Genomic DNA, 18,013 nt, shown 5'->3' on the forward strand with positions numbered 1-18,013 from the left:
CATATACTATTGGAAGTGTTACATCTACATTTACCTGGCCAAAATAATGCATACAGGGCTTTCAAATTGAGGTTAGACACTCAGAACCTATGTTCATGAAACACACAACTACTGTAGTATTCTGCACAGGAACACCAGTGCCGCATACAAACAGCTCCTCAGATAATCTGAAGAGCTCATATCCATTACTGTACTAGTGCTTGCAGGTTGCTTTGTTCGAAGGAAAACGTAAATGGACTCCTTTGTCATATCTGTTTACATTTATACAGCTGGGTGCCATTAACAACTGAATCCTTCCTTGGGTAGCACTAGAGTGAAATACTGTGGTATCTCAAATGCCACTACAGTAACTGGGAGTAAATGCTGACCTTCCAACTGGGGCCATTGCAAGTACAGTGTCTGTTAACACCCAACATAAGAATGGCCCTACTGGGTCAGACCAAAGGTCCATCTATCCCAGTATCCTGTCTTCAGACAGTGGCCACTGCCAGGTGCGCCAGAGAAAATGAACAGAACAGTTAATCATCAAGTGATCCATCCCCTGTTGCTCATTCCCAGCATCTGCCAAACAGTGGCTAGGGACACCATTCCTGCCCATCCTGGCTAATAGCCATTGATGGACCTATCTTCCATGAATTTATCTAGTTCTTTTTTGAACCCTGTTATAGTCTTGGCCTTCACAACATTTTCTGGCAAGGAGTTCCACAGGTTAGCTGTGCGAAGAAATACTACCTTCCCCCCTAAACAATCAGCACTTCTGACAAACCCTACAAAGACAACCCCTTACCAGAATGCATGGAAGAAGAAAACACAATTTTGTAAGGAAATATCTGCATGCTCAGCTTTTAAAAGCGCATTAGACATTTATTTTTTGAATGACATCTTGGCAGTTTCTTGATGATCAAATGAATTGGGGGGAAAATACTGAGAGATGTTGCTGAGATGGGTCTGACCCAACACCCCGAAGCCAAGCACCTCATAACACTGGGGAGCTTGGAACCAGATCGGAACAGGAGAGCTGACCCCACCTTAGGACAGACTGAACCAAAACCCTGGACATGACCACCACCGAATATAGATGAAGTTTAGTGGCTTGGGCCATGGATCCAAACTTTGTGGCTTAGGTCTTTTAATACTAAGTTCTTCAAGGTAGGGTGATTGTTGCTAAGGGCCTGCATATTTATTGTGCTAGGCTTGCAATTAAGCCTAACTTTAAACATGATGTTAATGGGACAACTTACACACAAAGTTAGGCATGTGCTAAGTATCTTGGTGAATCAGGGCTCACATGAAAGAAAGGACATGACCTAGGCTGAACTATGGCTACGCCCCTAAACTACCTCTAATGACAAACTGGAGATGGAATTGAAAGCTTCTATGCAGTAATACTGTCATGTACTTTATTATCTCTCAACTGAGGTGTAAAATAAACCAACTGAACTGACATACATCAGCTCTGCATCTGGCCACCTTGCAATATATACGCTTTTAGAAACTGCCCTGTTCAACTTTGGCACTAGTAAATGGTTCCTGAGCCGAGACTAAAAAAACCACACTTTCTTCATAATAAAAGTTGCACAAAACCAGGTTGAAAAGAATAAGACAATGTGAGAGGATGATGCCAAAACTACATTTTCCAGTCTGCTATGTGCCATAATATGATTTTTCTCCCATACTAATGCAATAGTGCTGCTGCACAGCCACGTTTCAGACCACATGGTCCTCTTGGTGTGGACTATATTGCTATGTATTTAGCAATGTCTATTATCATGTTAGCACATGTGCACATGGAGCTGATTTTACAAGCTTTATTACCATGTACTGGAGATCAGAAAGAAGCTGTAAGCACAACCCAGCAAGCTGCAAATCCTGACAGCTGGTTTTAGGCTGCCAACTAAGTGAACAAAGATACCATTTGATAGCACAGAAAGTATTTCTAATTAGTCTCATACCTTGTATAACTTCTAAGGCATAACACATTAACACACAAGTTCACTACTGTATATATTTCTTTACTCTGGTTGTGTGATTTCAGGGACCTAGAAATTGTGTCCTTTTTGTGTAAACAGATGCAGTCCCTCTTCCAGAAGCAATATATCCCTTCCAGCGTAAGAGCGGAAGCAATATCTACTGTGAAGCAGTGTAGTTATAGAGGACATGACACCAAACTAGGAAAAGTTGACAGCTGGGTTCTATTCCCTGCTCGGTCACTGGCTCACTATCAGGGGCGGCTCCAGGCACCAGCATGCCACACGCAGCAAGTCACAGGGGGCGCTCTGCTGGTCGCCGCGAGGGCAGCAGGCAGGTTGCCTTCGGCGGACATGCCTGCAGAGGGCCCGCTGGTCCCGTGGCTTCGGCAGACCTCCCGCAGGCGTGCCGCTGCATCCACGGGACCAGGAACCTCCCGCAGGCAAGCCGCCGAAGGCAGCCTGCCTGCCATGCTTGGGGAGGCAAAATACCTAGAGCCGCCCCTGCTCACTATGTGTCGTGAGGACAATCACAATCTCTCCCTGCTTTAGCACACCAGCTATAAGGTAGGTATTATTTACCCCTTTTTATAGATCACTTAGAACTCTTCATCCAGAGATTCCCTGTCAGGGCTAGGGAGTTTCTATTATAAATTACTTTCTTCACAGACACAGAGCAAAGGAAAACTTTAAATAATCTCCTATTAGTTCTGTCCTACCCATTTAGCGTCTTGAAGTCTAGAAAACTTTTTGACTCCAGGTTCCTAAACGCTGATGGTGTTAAGAACCTGGTCTGACTCCTACCAACTTCAAGATAAATTAAAATAATAAACTGAACTTGGACTGATTTATAAATATTCCATAAAGGGCACCACCTCTCCTTTGTCCTAGTGCCTTGACAAGTTTTAAAAACATGGTCCCCAGGGACACTCCTTTACTCAATAATTAACATCACCAGCAACTAAAGCCGTAGCTAAGCTCTACAACCACACATCAGCATCCTCCCAGACCCTCACAGCAAAGCAATTGGTTTTCACATTGATATTGCACATCACTATTTTGTATCAGAGGAAGCAAATTGCAATGATAGATGGCCCTACTACAGAATGCCATTCCAGGTGCCCCCTCTCTTTCATAAGTGGGCTCCAGCTCTGGCACCCTCACTGATCCCAATTCTGGCAGCTCGGCACAGGGAGAGCAGTGGTCTCCCAGAGAGATGGGTCCCAGGACATCTGATGCTTTACAGATCAAAATCAACGTCTTACATTCTACTGGATCCTTGGCAGATAGCCCATGTGGCCCTAAAGCCTTACTGGGTCAGGCCCTTATTGTCTGTCTACCCAGGATGACACATCTTGCTTTAAGTATATGAAAGATAATTCAATTAGAGGCAAACTATTGCAAGCGAAGAGTGACAAGTCTTTAGTTATAGAAGTAATACTTATTATGCAGTTCAGTTATGTAAACAAATTCTAACCATTCTAGCACTACCCTACATTTAGACCATTTACAGCATAATCTGACAAAAGGAAATAGCTCCCATCTACAACTCATGTATTTAAAATTATTCTCCATCTGTTGCCTCATATTACAAAAATTCCCAATTTACACAGAGGGGTAAGGAGCAAAAGATAGTGTGGGACATAAGCACAGGTTGGCAACTGGTTACATAAAAAAATGGAAACAAGATTTGGGGCATTAAAAACTGCAGCTTTAGTTTGTTTCAGAGAGAAAATAAATTCTCCTTAATAATCACCTGTTAGTGGTGCTATTCAGAATGTAGATGCAGCTTTATTTCAGAGTGGCCCAATATGAGGTATATGCAACACTGAACCCTCAGAAATCCCAGTTAGTATGTTAAGTTCCTTGGGGCAGAGACTATGGGCCAGGTCCTACAAAGAAGTAGGAGATGAGGGTACTCAACACCTTGCAGGATCAACTCCCACATCTTCATGTTCTGCACAACAAATAGCCTTAAATCTAAAACCAGGGTCCCTTAGGGTACACTTACACTGCAAGGGGGGGGGGGGGAGATGGTGGTGATGGACAGCAGGAGAGAGATCACTTGATCATTACCTGTTAGGTTCACTCCCTCTGAGGCACCTGGCATTGGCCACTGTCGGTAGACAGTATACTGGGTTGGATGGACCTTTGGTCTGACCCAGTACGGCCGTTCTTATGTTTTTAGAGAACCTGGCAACAAGTCTCAGAGCCCAGGGTTTACAGACTTGGGTTCATGCTAAAGTGCTAAAAATTGCAAAGACCTTCCCACTCAGTCTGGAACTCAGCTCTGAAACCTGGCAAAGGAGGGTGGGTCTCAGATCCTGAGTGGAAATGTCTACACTGCTATTTTTAGTGCTGTAGCATGAGCCCAAATCTCTCAACCTGGGCTCTCAGACTCACTGCTGTGTGTGTGTGCGCGTGTATGCGTGCGTGCACTGCAGGTGTACCCTTACTGAGTTCTCATTAAGTGGACAGACCTGCATGGAGATGAAAAGGAAGTGACTGGATACAGTACCTCTTAGCTCCCATAAATTACATTGAGCAAGGACAATACCAAAGTAAAAAGAATCCCAGCTAATAGAGAATACTATTCAGGCTGTCAGGGAGCTCAGTGTAGGTGACACACTGGGTAATGGGCAAGCCTTCTACACTGCGGTGAATCTCATCCAAAGAAAATAAAGTTTCAGTGCACAAAATGATAGTGACACAACAAAGTTATGTTGACATTTTCTGTGTACCAGACAAAATGATATCTTCACAGGAGCGAAGTATTTAGTATGTCTATTCTAACAGTGAGGCTTTAGACAAACATATTGACAGGTCTCTGCCCTGGGGAGTTTGCAATCTAAATTATACTCAACAATCCCACAGGTGACTAATGAACAAAGAAGAGAGGATGGTACATTTATTTTCAATAAACGGATCTACTGGGGTTTGCAGACAGCATCCAAATTTAAGAGCAGGATTGGGGATCTTAGACTTGAAGAAGTGGGCTCAAAAGATTACTTATTTTAGTGCCATCAGGTTATGCATGCAAGGCATTTCCACTCTTCACTGCATAGCTGAATTTGCTGAAGTAGTATGATTGAATTACAGCAACCTGCAGCAGCTAAATCACCAAATCCAATAACCATGCTGCATTTACTGGCACACATCTTAATTAGGTTTTAATACAAGTAATCTGATAACTACTCCTGGCCAGCCAGAGCAGGACTGTCAATGCTGAAAGCTGTGTTATTTAGCTGCTCTTCCTGTATACTGCAGCAGCCTCCCCGCTGACCCTTGTCAAAGAACCCCATCTGCTGGTTGCCACGGTAACTGAAGGCAACCAATTGAGCTGAACAGAGTGACTTGGAAATAAAGTCAATGGCCAAAGGAATTTAGCTAAGAGTAATAAATCATTTAGTAAAAGAGAGTCTTCCTAAATCTATAAGTGTTATGGTAACAACTGCATAACTGCAGGCTAGAGGAGCAGTGGTGAATCACAAGTTCAGATGCACACAGATCATTTCTTTTTCAGCATCAATAAGTTTGGTCATAAAAAAGCCCAGAGCATGTTGTTTGTACAGAAAGCAACATTGAAAAGGGTTTTCTTTTTAGGCAGAAAGCAAAGCAGCAACCCACTTGTTTTTAATGTCCCTTTCCTAACATTTAATTTATTGTTTTTTGTTTTTAAGTAGAGACAATGGACTAGAAGCTGCTTTCAGTTACAGTGGTGTAATTCATGAGTAAATCCATGGGAGCCCACAGTGTTAGTCCTGAATCACAAAGGTGCAAGAGTATAATATAACCCAATATCAAGACAATCTCACATTGATTTTGAAATCCATCAGCTATTTGTTAATCTCACATATCTGTGGAAAAAAAACCTATATAAATTTTAAAAAGCACATAGTGCTTAGAAGCAAGATGGTTAAAAAAATCCAGAAAGCACAAACCAAATACAAGTCAATTGTAAACTAAAAGAAAACGAAGCAGAACTATCCATCTGTAAATTTCTGCCCTTCCCCAATACCATTTTTTTAGCAGTGACATTCAAAATTACTAGTTGATGGGTAGATGGCAACACTAGGTTTCCAAAGACAATGGTGTAAGCGCCAAAGCAGTTCAGTTACTGTGTGTCATGCTGCAGCGTTATGAGTTGCTAAAAAGTCCAATTCTTGAGTAGCAGTCCTTGTTACAGATGCTGCACGTATACGGCACAGGGCCAGAAGATGAGACTGGTGCAGCACTAATGGTTCTTAAGGCCTGCTGCACTTTTCTCCGTTTGCACTCTCTGCTTCTCTCTCAACCACCTGTCTTCAGATTCTTTGCCTCCTTGGTGCAGCACAGTCAGGGTAGCCTGTTGCTAGCTGCTTCTTCCCAGTTTGCAGTGCTGATGATATAAGTTTTCAGATCCCTCCTGCAAACATCCTTGAACCTGAGCCTAGATTGGCCCAGTGGCCTTGGAGAATCCACAAGTTCTCCATACAGGAGATCCTTTGGAATGCATCATCCATCCAGTGCAGGATGACCTAGTGAACAAATATCTGTGTCTGTTTGGCAATTTTACTTTCTCAAGTACACCTCTACCCTGATATAACACGACCTGATGTAAGGCGGGTTCGCATACAATGTGGTAAAGCTCTGACACGCTGCTCTGAGCAGTGTGTTTAGGGTGCTGGGCCAGGACGGGGCTGAGGGTTTGATAAGGGGCAGAGGGTCTCAGGGGTGGTCAGGGGCTCCCCTCTACCAGGGTCTGGGGGCGCAGGAGCTGTGGGAAGGCACTTTTGGGGGCCCCGCAGTCCCAGAGTGGTCTGGGGGATTAGTGGGGGACCAAGAGCAGCCCGCTCTGCTTCTCTTGCCCTGGCCTCAGCCGTGTCGCTCGGGGGAAGGGATCCCCCCCGCACTCACCAGCAGTGGTGGAAGCGGAGCAGCCCGGCCCTAGCCCGCTCCACTCCACCAACTCCCAGCCACAGTGCTCCGCCTCCCGCTGCTGGTGAGTGTGGAGGGCATCCTTTCCCCAACCTGCCCACATTCACTGGCAGTGGGAAGCGGAGCGCTGCGGCTGGGAGGTGGTGGAGTGGAGCAGGCTGGGGCTGGGCTGCTCCGCTTTCCACCGCTGCCAGTGAGTGCCTGGCAGGGGGCGGGGTGGTGGTGGATAGGGCTCAGAGCAGTCAGGGGACAGGGGATTGGGTAGGGGGTGGGGTCCTGCGGGTGATTAAGGATGGGGGTCTCTGGAGGGGGCGGTCAGGGAACAAGGAACAGGGTGGGGGGAGCAAGTTTGATATAACGTGATCTCACCTATAATGTGGTGAGATTTTTGGTTTCCCGAGGACCGCATTATATTGGGGCAGAGGTGTATTTCAGTATCAGGAATTTTGGTTTCTCACTTGGTATTTAAAATACAAATAAAGACAACAGGTATGGAAAGTGTTTAGCTTTCTTGCATGCCTGCTGTAGGTGGTCCAGCTCTCACCATACAGCAGCATGCTCAGGCTGCATATGTGGTAAGCCCATATTTTGCTGTTCAATGTCAGTTTCCCGTTATCTCACATGGACTTGGCCAGTTGACCAAATATGGTGGCTGCCTTTCTGATGCGAGAATTAAGCTAGTAATCTATATATAAGTTATCCAATATATTTGATACTAAGTAGGAGAACTCATGCACAACTGCTAGCGTAGCGCCAGCTATTAAAACTTCCTGGGCAGTCAACACACCTTGTGCCATAATCATTGTCTTCTTTAGACTGATGGATAGTCCAAATTCATCACAAAGAAAGATATTCTTGCACTATGTGCAAAGAGCACTATACCAACTGCAAAAGTACTGCTTTTATCAACATAGGTTTAACCTTGCTTTTTTCTCCTAAACATGCAATGTTGAAGAGTTTTCAATTTGATCTTGTATAGAGATTTATATCCTTGGTGCTAGATGAGAAAGTATGACTAATTAGCAGAGAGAAAAATATACCAAAGAGTGTTAATGCCAAACACATCCTTGCTTGATACCACTGTAGATTTTCAAAGCTGTCAGACGGATCATCATCATATTGGACTGTAGTCTTCATGAAAGAATGGAAACAAACTAAGGAGAACTGGAGGGCAGCCAACTCTCTCTAGCAATTGAAAAGGGTCCTTTCTGCCAGTCAGGACAAAAGCCTTTGTAAGATCTATGAAGGTCAGAGAGATTTTCCTTGTTCCAGACCATTTTCTTGAAGTTGTCTAAGTGTGAAGACCATATCAATAGTTGATCTACCATCATGGAAGCTGCACGGACTGGATATATGTGTTCAGCAAGAACTTGCAGTCTGTTGAGAATGGCCAGTACAAATGCCTTGACAGCAACGCTAAGGAGAGAGATTCCTATGTAGTTGTTACAATCACACAAATCTCTTTAATTTTTATACAATGTTACACTGTTGGCATCCTTCATGTCTTGGGGTACCCTCTTTCCCACCAAACAAACAAACATTGGGCCAATATTGAAGCACAGCCAGTTCTCCTTGTTTCATACTCCAGCCAGAAATCCCTCCTTTCCTGATGCCAGGCAGGTGGCTGCCTTTTCAAGTTCATGTATTCTTGGTTCTATATAAAGCATTGATTGCCTGGGGATTACGTTTAATGCTGCTTCAGAAACGGTGGTTTTATCTGAATAACGTTTGTGATGCTGTTCCACCCTGCACTGCATCTGTTTCATTCTGTCGATGATGATACCATTAAGAGATTTGAGTGGAGCAGACTTCTTAGCGAAAGGACCTGTTCGTTTGCTTTTATTACATCATATGTACCTCTTAGATCTTCATTCTCAAAGTAAATTTGTATATTCTACCACAAACTGAGCCAGTATGATTGAGCACGTTGCCTTGCTGTTTGTTGAAATGAGCTCCTGGCTGCTTTGAGGTGAACATGAGTGTTGTTCCATGCTGCACCAGAATTCAGCGGAGGTGCAATCAATGACAACTTCCCTGAGTGAACTGGAACCACCTTTCTTGGTCTTCTGTATTATTGATATTCCGGGGTCTAAAATAGCTGCGTTTAGTATGATGGATATCTATAATGAAAGCCTTATTTTGCAGCACACAAGCACATGGTCTGTGTCATAGTCTGCATGTGAAAACTGAGTATGGAGAACATCCTGCAGGTGTTTTTTTTTTGTTTTTGTTTTTTTTTACAGGTGACCATTAAATCCAGTTGGTGCCAGTGTCCAGGTCTCAGGTGTCTCCACAAGACCCTTTGATGATGATTACCTTGGAAGTAGGTGACGGTAATGCACAGTCCTTGGTGGGTGCAGAGCTCCAATAATCTTTGCCCATTGCCATTCATTTTTCTCATTCCATGGGACCAACATGATCTTGTGATCTGAGCCAGCTCTAGCACTGAAGTTTATCAATAGTGTCACTCTTGCCATGGTTGTTTACTGATGACACTGTTGAGTTGCTGACGGAACAAGTCCTTCTCTTCACAAATGGAGGAAAGTGTTGGGGCATATGTACTGATGGCGTTGGCAAAGCCACTTCTAGAAGATATTACTGATAAAATATGTTTTGATGTTGCAATGAGATGTTTGACCTTGGATGCTAATAAGACTGCAAAACCCACCCTGTGTTCACTTTGTGCCCCCCTGCACCCCCCCCCCCCCCCCCAAAAAAAAGGTATAATGTATCTTGCATTGACCTGTGTCAGCTAGTTTGGTTTCAAACTTCTCTAGCTCTCTATCGATTCTGGCACTTTCTAGGGTCACTGACCTCCTCTAGGTCATTTGACATACCACTGCATGTTGTCCTTACAAGTAAGTTTGAAGAGAGTTACTATTGTACCCAAACCTTTGGCAATGAGAATAAGGAGGCAGAACTTGCCTTAGGACCAAAGTCCATCCCTCAGTGGATCCAAGACATTTGGAAGCCAGCACAGATGCAGAAGATACTGGAACACAAAGCTGAGTTACCATACCAAGCACCTAATATTTTCTCCACAGTGGGTTTGGTTCAGGGTTTCATCCCCTAGCCTTTATTCAGCAAAGAGCTGGCTGCAAGGCAGCCGCAACAGATGGAGATTACCCTTTTATGGATATTGTTTTTCACTCCAGTGGGTGTCTGGCATGTCCCACATCACTCAGTGAGTAGTGGGGTTCCCAGCTTAGTTGCTGGGGACTCAACCTGCAGCAGGTTGTACTGGGTTATGTGGTACCAGTAGCAGGCCTGACATTTCTGACCTCACATTACCAGATACTCAAAATAATTAGTGTGCAAGGTAGTTTAAATGGGTGCACTTCATAAATAATTACATCCAAAAACATACTTTAAAAGAATATCAAGTTTGCAGAGTCAGCACTCAAAATTTACAAAACGCCAAAAATACGGTTACCTTTGCAACCTCTCGTAGTTATAGACCTTTCTCCTCCTCAGCTTCTCTCCTTATCCCCTTTTTCTCGCCCACCACCCCCACTTGCCCCAGTCACACCACAGCACCTGTTCTCTTCTCCTCAGCTCCTATCCACCACCTAGCTCCTGCTTCCTGCCCCCACCCCACTCTGCACCTTTATATCCTCTAGCTTCTTCCCCTTCTACTTCTAACCACATCCCTCACTAACACATCTCTCCTCTGACTGCTGCTCCTCCTTCCACTCTGCTTCCCCCCAGCTGCAACACCCCCTGCTCCCATTTCTCAACTCTCTGCATTCCAATCAGGCTGTTTCTTCCTTGTCTTCTAGTGCCTGGGCAACAGAAGGGGGTCACTGACAAAATAAGAGAAACAGGCTACCTATTCTCAGTTCCAGTGCTCAGCACCAGAGCAACCTGGAATAGCAGTCACAGGGAAAGACCTACTTAGCCCCTGCAGCCTAGTACAAATGGGAATCATTAGGGAATTTAGCTGCCAAATTCTAGCAAGTCTCTAATAAATGTGAATTACGTATTTTGAGAGGCTTATAGATTGGCCAAATTTGGGCACATTATAATGGGAATGACAAATGATAACACCATGACGACCTTCCCTGATACCATGATGACCCCCCTGCCAAATTTCAAGTCCCTGTTCCAAAGCATCGAGTGTTAGAGTTAAAGGGGAAAATTAACACAGGCAAAACAAAATATTTTCCTTAATCTCATTCATAGAAATGTTTCAGCTGACCCTTTCCAAAATTTTTTTGGAGAACCTGGCAAAATTATCAACAATTTAAAAGAGGGTCTTATAATGGGGAATATCAAGTCAACTTAACTATAGGCATTGCTACCTGCACCATCTATAAATAATAATATAACAATACTTAACACATATATAAGCACTTTATATTCTCATTGTGGTTTATAGCTTTAACTAATTCACACAACCCTCTGTAAGGTAGGTAAATAAGAATGTATCATTGTAGAGATGGGAAAACTGAAGCACAGGGCAGTTATGGCCCAACATTAATATCCTCAATTTTGGGGTGCCCAACTTGAGATATCTAAATGTCAGAAAGGGTTGAGCACCCAATAACCCCAACTGAAGTCAGTGTTCAGCACCTCAGAGAAATCAGGCCCCAGGTGTCTCAAGTTAGGCACCCAAAAATGAGAGACGTTTTAAAAACAATTTGGCCTCAGAGACTTGCTTCAATGGAGGACAAGATTTTACCCTTTATCTTTATGGAAAGAATGCCCAAAACTATCACATGTAGTGATAGTAGATAAGTTACTACCATCCTGGCTGGACTGGTACCAGACACATCTCACTATTAATTCCTGTAGCTAGCCAGGTCCTATTTCATTTAATAATGTTGGAAATTTCCATTAGGTCACCCCCAAATCGCTTTTAAGAATGAGAAATTCAGCTCCCTTAACCCTTCCAAATGTTCGATTCTTCAGACACACTCTACTACAATACAATAACAGCCTTCTTGTGCCATGGTGACTATAACAGATGGGGTCTAATTCAGTAACAGTAATTCATCTTTTGTTTTATATTTCATCCCCAGTTTCTAGATCTAGTAACTTATTTTCACTTCCACAGATGGTCCTACAGGTTAAGCAAATAAGATCACTCATGGGCAACCAGGGTCTTAATCGATTCCTCACATCTACAGAGGCTAACAATGTGGAAAAGGTGACATTATCAGCCTCTAGTCTGGAAGGAAGGTGGATTATGTAGACATGAGGGGACATGATAGCAGTTTTCAGGTATCTAAAAGGGTGTCATCAGGAGGAGGGAGAAAACTTGTTCACCTTAGCCTCCAATGATAGAACAAGAAGCAATGGGCTTAAACTGCAGCAAGAGAGATTTAGGTTGGACATTAGGAAAAAGTTCCTGTCAGGGTAGTTAAACACTGGAATAGATTGCCTAGGGAAGTTGTGGAATCTCCATCTCTGGAGGTATTTAAGAGTAGGTTAGATAAATGTCTATTAGGGATGGTCTAGACAGTATTTGGTCCTGCCATGAGGGCAGGGGACTGGACTCGATGACCTCTCAAGGTCCCTTCCAGTCCTTGAGTCTATGAGTCTATAAGTCTATGATGGCCATTTTCAGTCCCCTTGGGCTTTGAGAGGAATGAGGAGATTAAAAAAGAAAAGATAGCAGCCCATACAGAAGATGTGTGAAAGCTGCATTAACTCCACGTATGTTTGTATAACTCTGCTGAGGAAGGAAAAGATATGGTTCTCCTCTTTAAGGAGATTCAAAATAGGAAGTTACAGGTTGACAATAATGGACTTTGGGCTGGCTTTACTCTGAAAAAGAAAACATCTTGTTTGACTATGTTCATCTCTCTGATTTTGGTATCTTCCTGATACATGAGGGATTCCAGACGCTCATGATTTTTCAAAAAGAAAAATACGAATCCTGATGATATATCAATAGGAACATGCCCAGTTAAGGACAAAGATTAAATGATTTGCTTTATGTGAATAATCATCATTCATCAAGGTAGATATACTGCTCTGCTGAAGCATTTTTTCTTCTACTAATGTTTCCCCTTTGAAGGCATTGTTTCTGCTGCAGATCTCAATTTCCCTCTTATACCTCCAATTCCCAGACATACTTGAACCTTTATTAAGTACCAGTTTGAGGCTGCACAGAATAATAATTATATGAATTCTATTCAGAGACAGTGAGATTTACTAATGCAATCTGCCCAATCTAAACCCTTCCCTTCAGAAACATTTGCCTTTAAAAAGAAACTCCCAGCATGAACCTCCTACGAAGTGACATGTAGCAGACAGTGCATGTGGTGTTTGAGCATGCTGCACAGAATTAAAAGATAATTCTTTACTCTGTTTATTCGATGGCATGTGCATAATGTACATGTGGGCCCAAACTGACATCAGACATTTAAAGCAAAAAAGTTGATAAAAGCATCAACTTCTGTTCCTTTACTTTTTTGGTTGCTGTCTTAATTTTAAAAAATGCTAGTAGGAAAGATGGTGCAGTTTAGCTACAACTGCTTCAGTAATTTCTAACACTGACACTCAGAGAAACTTTGGGTTCAATCCTGAAGCCCTTACTCAGCCCAAACTCTTGTAGAAGGATTGTAGTCGCTGGCAATATATACAATAGCCTTCATATCTCTACAACTTGTTCTGTATTTATAGCTATTCCGCCCCCCACCCCCTCACACACATACTAAAACTTTGCAGATTCTCGTTAATGACTGGGACACCCACTACAAATTACCATACTAAGGCCCAATCTTGCAAACACTTCTGCACATATGCTTACAACAAGGACTTCCATGGGACTACTCACTTGGTACCATGTGCAGGAGCAAGGACTTAGGCCCAGATATTTAAAAGTATTTAAGAATTGCTGTGCTCAGTGTTCTAATGCCTAACTGATTTAGGAGCCTAAATCTCATTTTCAAAAGTGGGTTAGGAACTTAAGCGTCTAAATCGCAGCAACAGTTGACAGAATTTAGATTCCTAAATCAGGGAGGTGTTAAATACCTCTAAAAATCTGGGCCTTAGCAAATAAAAACAAAAAACATTTGAGTAGAAATAAGACTTTCAAAATATACCATATTTACCCAGATACTATGAAATATCAAATCAAAACTAAACTACAACTGGCAAAACAATTACAGAAAGTAACATTATTACGTCATAAAAAGGTATTTTTATATTTGTTCACTTACTCCTTATGGGTCCGATCCTGCAAATCATTACACCCATGAATAGTCCTTGCTAACGTAAGTAGCCTCAGGGTATGTCTATGCTGCAGCTGGGAGATCTGATTCCCTGCCCCAGACAGACTTGAGCCAGCCCACTAAAAATAGTGGTCTGGATGTTGTGACGCAGACAGTAGCTTGGGCTAGTCCTCAAGCTCAGACCTAGGGGTGTGGGTGGGCTTGGACTTGAGTGACTAGCCCAAGCTGCTGGCCATGCCACAATGTCCACGCTACTACTTTTAGCAAGTTAGCTTGAGCAGAGCTAGCACGAGTCAATTTATTTGGGCTGGAAATCACCTCCCAGTTGCAGTACAGACACTCTCATTGACTTAGAATGTGACTACTCATGTGAATAAAGATTTGGTAGATCAGGCCTAATTTGGTTGTCTGCAATAGATCTCCTGATTTAATAATTACATAGTCTCTCTAAACAAACAAAACAAATTAACAAACAAACAAACCTTTTACTTAGAGCTCAGCTGGCAACATTACATAGCCCATGAGTGAAAGTGATTAATATCAAGGAAATAAGCAGTTAAACCATTCATTACTCCATATACACTCCACTCATCAGTTTATCTTCTCTACCCTGATTTAGAGCTGGATGATTAATGGCTTTTCAGTTCCTTGGGAATTAAAATATATGGTTCAACCAAAAACTAAAAACTAGAGCTATCAAGAGATTAAAAAAATTAATCACGATTAATCACACTGTTAAACAATAATAGAATACCATTTATTTAAATATTTTTGGAGGTTTTCTACATTTTCAAATATATTAATTTCAGTTACAACACAAGTGTACAGTGCCCACTTTATATTTATCTTTGATTAAAACTATTTGCACTGTAAAAAAAAGTTTTTCAATTCACTGTGACAAAGTTCCTCCTCTACCTTGGTGGGTCCTGTGCTTATTGACAGATTTGCTCACCTCAGTGATCTCTCCCCACAGTCTGGATCAACTCCTCCTTTGTCTGATCAGGAGTTGGGAGGTTTGGGGGGAACCGGGGCCTACCCTCTACTCCGGGTTCCAGCCCAGGGCCCTGTTGATTGCAGCTGTCTACAGTGCCTCCTGTAACAGCTGTGTCACAGCTACACCTCCCTGGGCTACTTCCCCATGGCCTCCTCCAAACACCTTCTTTATCCTCACCACAGGACCTTCCTCCTGGTGTCTGATAACGCTTGTACTCCTTAGTCCTCCAGCAGCACACCCTCTCAGTCTCAGCTCCTTGTGTCTCTTGCTCCCAGCTCCTCACACGCACTTCCTCTCCTCTGGCTCCCCCCCATCTGACTGGAGAGAGCTCCTTTTAAAACCCAGGTGCCCTGATTAGCCTGCCTTGATTGGCTGCAGGTGTTCTAATCAGCCTGTTTGCCTTAATTGCTTCTAGCAAGTTCCTGACTACTCTAGTGCAGACCCTGCTCTGGTCACTCAGGGAACAGAAAACTACTCACCCAGTGACCAGTATATTTGCCCTCTACCAGACTCCTGCACCCCACTGGCCTGGGTCTGTCACATCACCTAATACAAATATTGTAGTGCAATCTCTATCATGAAAGTTGAGCTTACAAATGTAGAATTATGTACCAAAAAACCTGCACTCAGAAACACAATGTAAAATTTTAGACCTTGCAAGTCCACTCAGTCCTATTTCTTGTTCAGCCAATCGCTCAGACAAACAAGTTTGTTTACATTTGCAGGAGATAATGCTGCTCGCTTCTTGTTTACAATGTCACGTGAAAGAGAACAAGTATTCACATGGCACTGTTGTAGCTGGCGTTGCAAGATACTTGCATGCCAGATTCACTCAAGATTCATATGTTCCTTCATGCTTCAACCACTATTCCAGGGGACATGCGTCCATGCTGATGACGGGTTCTGCTTGATAACAATCCAAAGCAATGCAGACCAATGCATTTTCATTTTCTGAGTCAGATGTCACCAGCAGAAGGTTGATTTTCTTTTTTGGTGGTTCAGGTTCTACAGTTTCCGCATTGAACTACTGCTCTTTTAAGACTTCTGAAAGCAAGCTCCACACCTCATCCCTCTCAGATTTCAGAAGGCACTTCAGATTTTTAAATCTTGCTTTGAGTTCTGCAGCCATCTTTAGAAATCTCATATGGGTACCTTCTTTGTATTTTGTCAAATTTGCAATGAAAAAGTGTTCTTAAAACTAACAACATGTGCTGGATCATCATCTGAGACTGCTTTAACATTAAATATATGGCAGAATGCAGGTAAAACAGAGCAGGAGACATTGAACTCCTTGGGGGAGAAATGTGTCACAAATTTAATTAATGCATGGAAGCATGTCCTCAGGAATGGTGGCCAAAGCACAGAAGGAGAATACAAATATTTAGCATATCTGGCACGGAAGTACCTTGCAACGCCGGCTACAAAAGTACCATGTGAATGTCTGTTCTCACTTTCTGGGTGATGTAAATTAAAGGAGGGCAGCATTATCTCCTGAAAATATAAACGAACTTGTTTGTCTTAGCGATTGGTTGAACAAGAAGTAGGATTGAGTGGACTTGTAGGCTCCAAAGTTTTATATTGTTTTGTTTTTTAGTGCAGTTATACAACAACAACAACAACAAAAATCTACATTTGTAAGTTGCATTTTCATGACAAAGAGATTGCACTACAATATCTGTATGAGGTGAATTGAAAAATACTATTTCTTTTGTTAATCATTTTAACAGTGCAAATATTTGTAATAAAAATACACACTTTGATTTCAAGTATAACATAATATACAATATATATGAAAATTTAGAAAAACGTCCAAAATATGTAATAAGTTTCAATTGGCATTCAAGTGTTTAACAGTGCAATTAAAACTGATTCATTGCGATTATTTAAGTTATTTGAGTGAGTTAACTGTGATTAATCAACAGCCCTACTAAAATTCATTTTTTATTTGAAGTTTTTAGCAAAGAAAAAGAAAAAATATTCATTTTGGATCAAACAAAGTGTTTTATTTAGACGAAATTACTTTTAAGTGTTTTATTTAAAAATAAAGGATAAATTTAAACATTTCAAACAGAAAATGGCATATTCTGAAAATATAAAAACTAAACATTTCAAATGTTTCCATTTTATTTTATTGAAATAATTAGGCAGAATTGACACAACCACCTCCCAGCCCACCACCTACAGCCCACATGCACCCACAGCCTCATCTTGACCAAGCAGCTTACCCTGGAACTCATGTGTTTTAATGACTAATACAGAGAAGTGACACTCACATAACTCCCTTCCCCTCCCACTCAACCACCTTCCCCAACAGAGCTGCCCCTCATATCCCAACACAGATCTCTGTTCCTGTCCACGTCCAGCCCAGATTGCCTCCATGTTCCCCTCAGGTGGATTTTGTCCCCCTCAGTACTCCAGATGCCAGGAAAAATGCCCATTAAAAGGGAATGTTTGGGGATGTCAGGGGTATAGGAGACTACAGGTGTGTGGAAGGGACATGAGAATAAAGAAGGGTTTGCACTGGGGAGGGCCTGGAGTGGGAGCAGTGGAAGGCAGAAAGCTGCATAAACCACAGGTCAGCAAATGGAAGAATCTAATGGTATCTGTACAGTCTGCTCAGCTAACCTTTGTGTAGCTCAAACTGACTATTGTGGAAGGAAGGGATAATTCTCTGTTCAGTTGTAAGTGGTCTACGTCTGAGATGTTATCAGACTGTGTGTGCGAAGTTTGTGGGGATTGTGGATGCTTAGCAGTGAAGGAAAACAGGGCAACATCTCGGAGTGGAAGCGTTTCTAAAACGATTCTGTGCAGAAGTCAGTATATATAGATAGCTGAACTCAATTGTTCGCTGAATTTACTGTATCAAACCTAAACACATAATTAAATCATTAAGTGTGAAACAGGAATTTTAGTCCTGCTTTAAATGCAAATCTCAACACAACCGTAACTGATAT

At 42.4% G+C, this 18,013-nt stretch overlaps 2 protein-coding genes across 12 annotated transcripts in view; one reads left to right on the plus strand and one right to left on the minus strand.

The window, feature by feature from the left end:
• Window positions 1-18,013, plus strand: part of AKT3 (AKT serine/threonine kinase 3) — a 336,511-nt gene that overhangs the window by 304,690 nt on the left and 13,808 nt on the right. Inside the window, exon 15 of the mRNA XM_050950427.1 lies at window positions 9,128-9,234. The gene's annotated coding sequence lies outside the window, so the exon portion shown is untranslated. The remainder of the gene's footprint in view (window positions 1-9,127; window positions 9,235-18,013) is intronic.
• Window positions 1-18,013, minus strand: part of SDCCAG8 (SHH signaling and ciliogenesis regulator SDCCAG8) — a 147,573-nt gene that overhangs the window by 8,757 nt on the left and 120,803 nt on the right. The gene's annotated exons all lie outside the window — the stretch shown is intronic.

Source organism: Gopherus flavomarginatus, chromosome 4, assembly GCF_025201925.1.
Source record: "Gopherus flavomarginatus isolate rGopFla2 chromosome 4, rGopFla2.mat.asm, whole genome shotgun sequence".
NCBI lineage: Eukaryota > Metazoa > Chordata > Testudines > Testudinidae > Gopherus > Gopherus flavomarginatus.